The sequence below is a fragment of the Macrosteles quadrilineatus genome, unplaced genomic scaffold (genome assembly GCF_028750875.1).
Source record: "Macrosteles quadrilineatus isolate MER2022 unplaced genomic scaffold, UCM_ALF_1.0 Scaffold_3__2_contigs__length_128488019, whole genome shotgun sequence".
NCBI classification, from domain to species: domain Eukaryota; kingdom Metazoa; phylum Arthropoda; class Insecta; order Hemiptera; family Cicadellidae; genus Macrosteles; species Macrosteles quadrilineatus.
In genome coordinates, this window is record NW_026542596.1 from 74,110,240 (window position 1) to 74,123,238 (window position 12,999).

Sequence of the window (12,999 nt, forward strand, 5' to 3'; positions counted from 1 at the left end):
ACCCCGTTTGCAGGTAATTAAGAAATTGTTGTACTGTTTTTAAAAACAAGTTTATTTTTGAAAAACTTAAAATAATTCTTTAGGCAGCCAATTATTAGACTTGGAACTTCTTATATGCATCGTGCGATTTCATATACTTACACAAAAAAAAAATGTTGTAACACTGATAAAGCCTGTATAAAAAATATAAACAGATTATCCTTTTCAGTTAGGAAACTTTGAAACACAGTAGATTCGCATATCTTGAAAAATCAAACGTAGTTCAATAAAAGATAGTACCGTAAGATAGCTAGGTTCTATGTAATGGAAAATTACCTTCACTAAAATCATAATTTATTGTTTATTCATGTTTAATTTACTTTACAAACAGCTGCACGATCCAAGTATTTAGTCTGTAAAGCAGTTAGTTCAAATCGTCGACTTGTCTCTAATATTGCAGTATGAGACACGTGGTACACAAACCAGAGATATTAGCTCTGGCTGCAACTTGTCTCATGATTGAAATTCCGAGTTCATATTACACGATGAAACCGAGACACTTATGATATCTCGCATTGAAATTTCAGTATACCGGTTATAATGTTGAGTCTATTAAGTCTATTAAGTCTACGTCGAAAAAAACTATGTAAAACGGTATATTAAAATCCAATTATTAAATGGCTACTCCTTTTTATGTTCGATTGTTTTTTTGTATAAAACCATTTTTATAATTCTAAAGGATTTTTTTAATTTTTGTTTTATAGGAACTATAAACATTTTAGTAAATTTCACTATAGGGAAGTAGCTATTACCATAGGTGGCACGGTAATATAGGCCCCGGGCAGTTTTACTTTTTCATTTTGATGTCCCTTGAGGTCAAAAACATTATTCGTTTAAATTGTTATATAAGTCCATAAACACGATAACTTGAGTACTTTTCTCCGATTTTTATTAAATTTGAATTGGAGGTGTAGGGGGGGGGGGGATAAATTTGAATACATTCGTGAATCCAGCATGATCGGACTATGAAAGCCCTTTATGGGGACAAAAATTGGAACCCTCAAAACATTATTTTTTCGAATTTCTCTCTAATCTATTTTGAAGAGCTTAAAAAACATATAATTTAGTATATTGACGTTTTATACGGCTATTTTCTATGAAGAAAATGAAAAAAAATAAACTTTTAATGTCCATGTAATTTTTATGGAGAATAAGAAAACTATTGTAGTTTGCTTATTTATGGATATATTTTGATCAACCTTGAGAAATTTATTTATTTTACACTAAGCTATTTATATTGTACTAAAAACACACTTTATTAGGCCTATCCTAGCTGTTGTAGCAAACCTAGGTTCTCGTTATAATTAAGTTTATATAATTTAAACCAATAGAGATATTTTCGAATTGTATGACTATGTATTAAAAAATTTCATTCCTAACAAAATTTCAATCGCAATTTTCACCAAACCTTAACTTATTTTACCTGGTTGTATAGCTTAGTTAAACACACCAAAAACGTAATAGTTAGATACAGAATTTTATCAAAGGTATTATGAATTACAAGATAATATCTCAATATTTATCATTGTATAATATTCCAGTGAGCCTCCGCAAATAAAATGTTGTATGTTAAAACATAAAACACAGGCTTTGGCAGGTGAACCAAATTGTCTTTGTTGAAGTGTGTTAATAAAAGATTCTTGGGAAAAGGTCTTCTTCTCTCTCTTTAAATATACAAAAATCACCAGAAAAGACCTTAATTTGTAATTGCATTATTTTCTACAAAATGTTGTTTCTTACTATAAATTCATTGGACAAACTTCCCTTACGGATTAAGACTCAAGTAAAATAATAAACCAATTAAAAGGGCTTAAATTAAAAAGATTAAACTGTAATACTTGTTGATATAAAACAAGTTTTAAAAGCCCTCAAAAGACTTCACAGATTTTAAACTTTCAGAGAAACCAACAGGTCCATAAATTCAATAACCAAATTAAGGCGAAATATGAATAAAGTAGCAACTAATATTCTTAACACTATCGTTATTTATCCAGTTAGTATGTGGCAGTGCGGAATTTCCTTTAACAACTTGGCAATCATTTTGAATCAAATGTTTAAAAATATGTTTGGATGTATGTTTTGTAGATCTGCAATTTAAAATATAACACTGTTGTGCCAACTTAACTGGAATTTTTAAAGTTGTACCGCTAAGATAATTATTACATTATGTTACCAACTAAGATGGGGATGCCACCTAGGTGCGTATTTAAACACAAATATGAGTGAAGGATGAGTGTAGAATGATGTGAGATGCCTTGTGTAGCTTTTTTTCTGACTAAGATAAGCTGTTACATTATTCAGAGCAAAAACCCCAACGATCATGAACAGCTGGGTCCAGTTTGGAACCAACAAAAAGCTTGTTTTATCTATGCTAATCTTTTGTATCCTTTTAGATTGAACCAGTGACCTTGTGATTACCAGGTGAGCACTATGTTAATAAATTAACTCATTAGTTAATAGATTAACTCATATATGATTAAGTGGTCCGTCACTGTAAAGCTGTATTGTTGGAGAAACCTTTTGGGTTTCAATAAATTAACCTTTAATAGCATAGATTTAACACTAGATTAAATGTGTTTTCATCAATTTTGTATTAATTAATCAATATTCTGTATTGAGAATATAATGATGACGAATTTGTTAACAACTCTAGTTCATTATGAAACCGTATTTGCATTAAGCCACTGACTGTAATTGGATCAATTTAGTATCGTCCAATAAATCTATGTGCTTTACTTTGATTACACTATTAGCAATAGAATCGGCAAACATGTGTCATGACTTTAGGCTTTCTATAAATTAAAAATGTTGAATGTTACATGCAAAGTTAATTTTATACACAATAAGTCACGACCTTCTTGTTAACTAAGGTTGTTTTTGTGCATTGGATGTACTTATAGCTCAAAATAACAACATTATAACTTAAACATGCAAGTACTTTGCCTTGAAAAATGTTAGGTTGATATATTTATTGATTTAAAGTAGTATTTTTGGAATATATATTAAAAGACACCAATTGACCTTTTTAGTCCAGAGCGAGGGAGCTGATTTAGAAGAGCGCGGGACTTCGGTCTCCAAGGTCTCGGGTTCAAATCCCGCAAAACACAAATGGATTAAATTTAAGTAATGATTAAACGATCATCTATGACTAGCCTAGCACCATGTGTAAAACAGTTTAAAACCGTTAAATTATGCTAATAATATTAGCCTATGTCGTAGGATGTGAAAGAGGGGCATAAAAAATTAAACCCCCGCCTTAGCAAACCTGCAAACTAAGCAAATTTCCATTTTCCTGATTTGAATTTCCACTTCTATTTAAATAATATTGGGTTTAATACCTAGGTTTGCTGCTATAGGGAAGGTAATTAAATGTGTTTTTAGTATAACATCTCAGTTAAGTATAAAAATAAATAACTTTGCTAAGTTTCATCAGAAAATATACATAAACAAGCAAACTACAACAGTTTACTTATTCTTTATAAGAATAACAAACAAATTTTAAGTTTTCAATTAATTGAATTTTTAGTAAAATGTTCTCCGTAACTAAAAAACTTCAGTATATACTAAATTTGTTTTTAAGCTCTTCAAAATAGTTTAGAGAGAAATTTGAAAAGTTTATGTTTTGATGGTTGGAAATGGGAAACCCCAATTTTTACCCCATATAACCCTGTTTGCATGGTCAGATCATGCTGGTTCGCAAACTCGTTCAAGTTTATCCCTGTTATAACCTTCAAGCTAAATTTCATCAAAACCGGACAAAAATTACTCAAGTTATCGCATTCACGGGCACATACACATAATTTATACATACATGTTATATATATAACATTTTGAACGAGTAGTATTTTTGGCTTCTGAGGACATCAAAATGAAAAAGAAAAGTGGTCCTGGGCCTAGGTCTTGTCGTGCCTTCTACGGTAATAACTACTTCCCTATAAGGAAATTCGCTAAAATCACCCCTTTATTTATTTTTATAAAAACGTCATTTAATAACAATCACTGTGCATCACCTCGCTATAAAATTAGCCTTCATCATTGCAAGAGTACATATCATTGTACTGTACAACCTCAGTGTATGAGCCTGAGGCATTGCACTCAAGTCTACACCATTGTAATGAGGACTGCATGCTTTACTTTTCTAGTTTTTCATTTGTTTTTACATTTTCTTGCTAAAAACAAACTGTGACGCTATTATGTTTAAATAATGTACTATATAATAGGACATTTTTTTAAATTGTTTAAGTTTTGCATAAACTGGCTATAGCGGTGGTTTTATAAACTGTTCTTTGTAAATCTGAGATAAAGAATATCGTTAAATCTAGCAATAATGTAGAGTAAATGTGTTACGGGTGAGTTTAAGTCAAAAAGTTCAAATATTTTGGGTTTTTTTATCTTTTGTAATCATTAAATTATAAACTTCACTAACAATTCATTATTATTTTATTTTGACATATTTTAGTTTTAAAATCCAACGTGTGAATTAAATTCAAATATTCATTTTTCATTGGACTAAAATAACAATGAATAAACTTCCAAAATATTACTAAACTAAAGACTACGAACATTTTTGACGTGTAATGTAATTAATTAATGTAGCAGCAATACAATACATCAAATAAATAGAAAAGTTCAATTGAAAATATTAATTACAATCGAAACAATATGTTGTCTACTTTTAAAGTGGACATTGAGACAACACAAGGTCTAATAAAACCACAGTCAAAGGAATAGTTCTTTACATTTCACTATGACCTGGAGTTATATACTGAACTGAAGCAACCAAAGTACTTATTGTACGTAGTAGGCTAAGCACAGTTGGGCTCAAGTGAACTTTGACATTTTATTGGTATTTTCGTGTTATTGTGAAGATTTCTGAGCCATTGTTAACTTTTAATGTATATTTCCAGTAAGACGGCAAACTATCATTTATATTAAAGACTTGTACGGTATTTAAAGGTTTTTAGTGAACTTAAGACCAAACACCACCACCGCAGTAAACCTGTCGGATAAGCGAATTTCCATTTGCCTGAATTGATTTTCAATTAAATTTATTTAAATAACATCAGGTTTAACGAGAACCTAGGTTTGCTGCTACAATGAAACTAAATAAAGTGTGTTTTTTGTGTAAAGTATCAAGAGCTTAATATAAAATAATTAAATTTGTTAAGTTTGGTCAAAATATATCCATAAACAAGCAAACTACAACATTTTGCAATATTCTCCATGAGATTAACATGGGAGTTTTAAAATCATACTTGTAATAAATTTTATCTGTAACTAATAAACGTACAAAAAACACTTTGATATACAGAATCATTTTTTAAGCTCTTTAACAAGGTCCAGAGTGAAATTGGGAAATTTTGTGTTTTGAGGGTCAAAAATGAGAAAAACCAATTTTTACCCCATAAATGCCCCCGTAAAACCCCGTTTCCATGGTCCGATCATACTGGTTCGCAAACTCATCCAAGTTTATCCCACCTTACACCTTCAAACCAAATTTCATTAAAATCGAAAAAAATTACTCAAGCTATCGCGTTCACGGACATATATAAATTTTTGTATATATACATATATACCAATTTGAAAAAATTGTGTTTTTGGCCTCTGGGGACATCAAAATGAAAAAGTAAATCGGTCCCTGGCCAAGGTCTTACTGTTCCATTAACAGTAATTGGTAATAGCTACTTCCTATAGGGAAATTCGCTAAAACGATTTATTGATCAGTTAAAAGAACGTTAAGGATGTTTTAAATAAAACGACAATATGGTTTATTTATTAAGGCCTCTTTTAATATTAAAGTAATCTCCATAAGCTTACTTTTCCTCATAACCCTTTTATTGACAATCGAAATATTCCCCTGAAGGAATTTCATTACAGCATCATTTTAAAATAGACTCTCACTCGACATTATAATGAACAAGCTGTTGTACCCGCGCTTTGCAACGGGAAGAGGACACAAAGTAGAAACATTTTCATCTTTACATCTGTTGCGTATAATGGTTACACATCCTCCAACGCTTTTAGAAACAAAATTAAACTTTTATGGCCTTAATAGAAACTAATATAATGGTTTAATTACCTTCAGTCTCCAGTTCAAAGTAAGTCGATTGCGACCTATGTTTCAGCACGACGATGTGCTATCATCAGGCTTCCAGTCAAAAATGTTCAGTCCATTGGACGTCGTTTAGTAAAAACTATACTTATACTTTATACTTTTCTTTGAAATGGGGACCGTACAAAGTAGGTATTTTAAGCCAAGTGTGAATGGAGATGAGTGTATGATGAGTGGCGCGTATATTATATACAGTTCACAAGACACAAACACATACCCATTTACCGATCCGATCGGTATTTACAAGGGGAGAACGAGTACTTTTTTGTCAAATCACCGGCCGCGACGAGTGACATCCAAGCCACAACTCGTCGCGGCCGGTGATTTGACAAAATGTACTCGTTCTCCCCAAATACCGATCGGTAAATGTGTATGTGTTTGTGTCTTGTGAACTGTATAGTTTTACTAAACGACGTCCAATGGACTGAAAATTTTTGACTGGAAGCCTGATGATAGCACAACGTCGTGCTGAAACCTAGGTCGCAATCGACTTACTTTGAACTGGAGACTGAAGGTAATTAAACCATTATATTAGTTATAAACCAGTTCAGGGGCAATTCCACATCTTATGATGTCAAAAAAAAAAATAATAATAGAAACGTTTAAGTTATGACTTTTAAATTTTGGTTTAGATTAATTTTAAATCTTGTGTAGGCTGATATGAGAAAAACTGACCAAATCTTCGAATATAACTTTGACATACTCGATCTCCCATAATTACATATCTTTTAATTTATTATTGCCATTTTAAATTTCAATTTTGAAGTTGCAATAACTTAATTTACCTAAATATACATATATAAAACCATGTGATGTGCAAGTTATGTTAAGTTAATTTAACATATGTATAATAAGTATAATACAGTATAAGTATAATACATATGTATAATACAGTATTATAAATTAATACAGTATTATTATAAGTATTAATTTGGAGGCTACTTAAAATAAGTTCTAACTGCTTAACATATGTTAAATTAACTTAACATAACTTGCACATCACATGGTTTTATATATGTATATTTAGGTAAATTAAGTTATTGCAACTTCAAAATTGAAATTTAAAATGTCAATAATAACATCTATACATTGTAATTTTCATACTGTTTCCATGAAAACATATCAATAACATTATTTTCATAACTTAGACGCTTTAAAAAATCCAAAGCAGAGCCGAGAGAGACCAATCAATATTTACTTTTAAAATGTTCACCTCACAACTTTTAAAGCCAAAGGGCCTACAGTATGGTCAGTATCGAAATGTGAATAGTCCTATAATGGTCCTTGGTATGGTAGCTATATTTTTGTAAAATTTAAGCCCAGTTGGTTCAGTAGTTTTTGCACCTATTAGTATCACAAATACAGACAGACACCATGAAATTTTTATATAATAGTAGGCCTACCTACTGTATAGATGTCCTGTAACTGTGTCACATAGTCTAACTAAATTAGCCGATAAGTAAATAGGGGACTTTGGGTATATTTTGGCAACCAATCAGTCGCTACTATTTGAATTACAAATTTATTTAAACTAGAGGTCGTCCAGTGGTCGAAAACACAACAAAAAATGTAATGTACAAACTTCACTATTTTTTACCTGCGCTGTACAACATGTGATTGGAATTTCTTCCATTTGTTTTGATTTTCTGTTAGTATTGCGTTGTTATTTCTTCCCCAGCATGGCAACCCACAAGGTCCATGTTATTTTTTTTTAATTTATCATTTACTTATTTTTGAGCCTCTTTTAATTTGTGAAGGGATTCTGCACATCTACAGGAAAATATCTTTTCAACAGTGTGAATAGATTTTCCCTGCGATGCACACGAGCTGGGGAAAAAGGTGTTAAAGAAACATGCTTGCCTATTAATATATATGTATATTTATTGTTTAGAGACATTTATTCCAGCTTGATCAACATTAAATATATTGTTGAAGACAATCCCCTTTTACGTAAATCTGAATGTTTTTCATGAGGAAAGTGCTTACGAAGCGAACCCCTATTTAAAGTGCGGAATGAATGAGTACGGCTTGCAAATAAAATTATTCACACAAATAAAAAAAATTAAGCTGATACAGTCGATATTTATGAATAATATTAGGCCTTTATCGAATGAGAAGCGCTTATAAACGGATGAAAACCCAATCTGCGTTGAGCCGGCAGCGCAACCTTACATATAGGGAATAAGAGATAGCCACTAAAACCAAATTAATTTTGTTGGCGAGGACATAGACATTTTTCCTTGTAAAAACACGTTTGGAATAATTTTTGTAATCATTTGTTTTTGTCGTGATATGTCCGATAGTCTGGTATGAAAATCAGCTGAATACACAACAACCCCTTTCATGCATAAAAACTATTCAATGCAAATCACAAATATTATTTCAATTATTTTATGGGTGTACAAAATAATAGAGATATGTTTAAATATATACTACACATAGAACCATAGGATAGAATTAATTGTTGCAATTACATTCCTCGTTTATAGTTTGGTTTGATTTTACTTTTTTCAGATTATAACAAAGATAACTATCTAATACTATGTAGCTGAGCTAAGATTGCTATTTAAGAATACTATATGTATTTTAAGACAGTGCTACTCTTTCTCCATAAAACCACTAATCTAGAGATACTGTAAATAGTCGCACTGTCTCTTCAATTGATTATAATATCAATTTTATTGTTTATCAGCTGAGTTATTTGTTTGTTTCTTTTGTTTTGATTTTGTTTATTTGTTATAAAATCATAATCCATATCATGTTTATTTGTTTAACTTATAGAAAATCAAAACAAAAAAACTCAGCTGATAAACAATAAAAATTATTAGTAAAAATTATCCATCTAAAGACAGTACAGATACTAAAATGTGTATAATATATCGAGAAAAAAGATCTCATCACAGTGCTAATATATTAAGAGCAAATCAAACCTCTCAAGTCAAATTTAATTAAAATATTTTGATTTTAATTAACTACTGAATCACTTGAAGTAATTAAATAGAAGTGGAATGCCTAACTGCAAAAACACCAAGTCGAGAGTAGTTTTGTAAACAAATATTTTATAAGTATTTCAAAAGGTAAACTCAATCAGATAAAAGTGGTGTCCTATTCAATATAATTACAAAATATTAACTGAGTAGGAAACGATGTTTCAACTTTTTGACACTTTTAAAAGTATATCATCTTTACTATTTAAATTGGCTTATTAAATCTTCGAAAATGTCGAAAAACTTTAGCAAAACTACTACTCCAAGTTTCAGACGTCTCACAAAGTTTACTAAACTTAAAAGGATAGGCCAAGTATGTATCATAAACTAGTATCTTTTGATAAATATATCACCGTATTTTTATCAACAATATAAACAAAAATGACGATTTAATGCAAATTATTGTGAGGAACATTGATATTTACTCCTAGCTTTACTAAACGTTACTTACTAAATTGAAACAGAAATTTATATAGTTTTTTGCATAGAGTCTCTTAAGTGATATTTTAGACTTTCTGAGTATTTACAGACATGTGTAGGGGTACTAACTATAGAGCTGTAAACGTAAAATAAAGGCGGCAGCAAACCTGCAGAACTAGGGAGTTTCCTTGTCTAATTGGATTTTACTAAAGCATTAGATTTTGCTATAACATTAGATTTAGTGATTGAGCACTACAGGGAAGGAAAAGGTGTTTTTAAAGTAAAAAGTATAGTACGTACTATACTTTTTACTTTAAAAACACATTTTCCTTTTTAAAGGACTTTTTTTTGGATTTGGCTAATTTTATCGAAATATATCTATAAACAAGCAAACTAGCTTTGGAAAGTTGGATATTTCTATGTTTTATGAGTAAAAATTTGAAAAAAAACAAATTTAATTTTTTTTTATTTCATGACCCTCGGTTTCCATAACCCAATAATTGTTCGCAAACTCATTTAATCGAGTTTATCCATCACTACACATTCATGCCAAATTTCATCAAAATGGGATTATACTCGAGTTGTCGTGTTCACGGATACATAAATATTAAGTGTTTTGGAACGTTTGTGATATCAAAATAACAAGGTAAATCCGTAAATTGGTCACGGGTCTAATTCTTGCCCTGTCACCTACGGTAATAGCTTCTTCCCAACAGGGAAATTCACTACAACTCTTAGCAAAAAGGCATACAAATAGTGAAATCAGAACGTAGATTGCTATCAACTAATACAAAAACAAACAAGTCGTTTGTATTCTTGTTGAGACGCCTTTAGGCCTCTCCATTCACAGAATGTTTGGATTATACTTCTAATTCACTTAGGCCTTTAATCCGAGCACGTTTCTCGCTATGACACGTGGCTTCTCCTGACAAAAATTTTCATGGAATTTTGTTAGGCCTATCTTCCTATCTAAAGATTGAATGGAGGGTGATTTGTTTGTTAAAAACTCTAAAAGAAAACAATACCCATCAGCTCAGTCCAAGCACCCATGTAGAACATTTTTTTATGGTTAACTGATGTGTTATTAATTATAGTTATTTTATAGTTCAAAACAAGTTAATTATCCATATATACTTAAACTAGCTGGCCCGACATACGTCCTGTCTTAATGTGGTTTTATGTCAAATGCTCTTTCATTTTCAAGATGAGCTCGTTCGCATCGCTCAATCACGTTCTGGTTGAAATTATAGGTTGGAGCTCGTTCACTGCGCTCACTTTGCATTCAGGTTTAGTTCGTTCGTTATGCTAACTCACCTTTTGAATACAAGGGTTTTCTCTGACATGTTATTTGGGGTTAACTCTAAATTAAAATGGGTTTCTTTAGTGTTAAAACATGTTAAACCCAAATAACATGCATTAAATGCATATATCAAATTTTGATATATGAAAATTAGGTTTTTTGTTATTTACACAAAAACTAATTTAAAAAAATAATAGTTTTTTTTTATTTTTATTATTTTAAAAAACCGTCACTTGTAGCATATCACAGTAACGCTAATTTCATAACGAGTAAGAAAATTTAACTGGGGAAGGGCTAAGTGCATTGGCATAGGAAACACAGAGTATTAAAAATATATTGATTTTTTCAAATAAACTGCCGTTATTGGAACGGAAAAAGATAATTAATTTCTGTTTTTGCCAAAATTTTTGTCCTATAAATACCTTTAACACATAATATGTTTACATAGGAAAATTCCAAAATTTGAGATAGTGACCCTCAGTTTTTGGCACACCCTGTATCGGAAAAAAAATTTATTTTCGTTTTTCCTTGGGGTTGATTTATGGGGAAATAATTGTATTTCATCCTTGTACGTTAAGCCGTTTTTCCGTAATCAATTTTAGACACCTTCCGTTGGACACCCTGTATATCAGAATTCAACCTTTTTTGACAACATTTTGTATTCTTGACTCTCTCAAGTAGTGTGTGTCAGTCGCAACACGCTATAAGACAGAGTCTTTTGAATTTATTTAATAAAAAATGATTATAAACTTGTTTATTTTGTAGAATTGACAACGATTATGATTATGGTTTCCAATCCAATCAACATTGCAATAATGTTTCCAGACAAGAGTTTGTACTTGTTCTACAAACATTGAAACGATGTTTCTGCAAATGCTTCATTCACTTTGCGGAATTGTTGTACTAATTTTTTATGTAAATGGAATGGGTTTCATCTACAGGCTAATGTGATCTACATTACAGTTGTACTTGTTTGTTCAAAGTCTGACTTCCTCTACAAGGTTTCATCTAAATTGACTTGTGCAATTTTGTCATAATAAAATTATTTTTTCCTACAGTCACCCGACAAAGTGGGCTTCTTTGCACGATTATAGTAGAGAAAGCATGACTTTGGCGCACAATTTTTTACTTTGGCACACAGTTTTTACTTTGGCGCACATCAGTATTCCAACCAAGCAACACAAAACAGTGTGCTTTTATTAGGCATGTAATCCGTGTACACTTGTAAACGGCATTGAAAATAAGTTGGCAACATTTAAAGATATTACGACTACGATCAGCTAGTGTAGTGTTAGCGTTTTCCATTTCAATCAATGTTTGGATTCAACCTAACCTAAAAACGTGTTATACAGTGTTTGAAAGAATAATTATTTATATGATTTATAGTAACTGTAGGAAAAGTATAATGTGTAACAGGAGTGCAAAGTGCCACTTCACACTAGTCACACAAATAACTATTTAGCTGTATAAGAGAGTTACTTTTTCCAAAAATTTAAAATGCTTCAGTAATAGACCTAGTGGTGCTTTATAAAAAGAGCTAATTAAAATTAAACCTTTATAATAAGGGAGGGATATTTTTCTTTATATTTTTGGTGGTTCCAACCACCCAACGCATACCAAAGGACTGTTTGCATTACAATCTTGCTGTTTGTTTTGACAATAGAGGGATGGAAAAGCTACAGTGTTTTAATTATTTCTACTGAATAAACAGAACAATACAGAAAACCAGCAAAACTATAAAGTTCAAATGTCAACGTTTATTTGTGTAAACAACTCATGTTTATGTTATGTATATAGAAAAAAATATTTATATATTTATTTTAACAAACAACTATTTATTTAAATATATTTTTATCGAGAGTACATATAAATAAATTTTACCGTTAAATTTATGATATTAAAATATTGTTGCATGGTTTATCTAAACATTTATTTTTAATTTCCCTCCTCAAAAAATCCTTGTCGACAAACAAAAATTATAGTATCATATTCTTTGTTTTTGTTATCTTTAATTCCCCAATGTGAGATTCTATTGTTCTCTATAATGTGTTAGTTATCCCTGAGGCAATTTTACCAGCAACAAGGAAACAGTTCTGAAAACATTCTTCTTTGATAAGATTATCTGATTTTGATTTCATTCC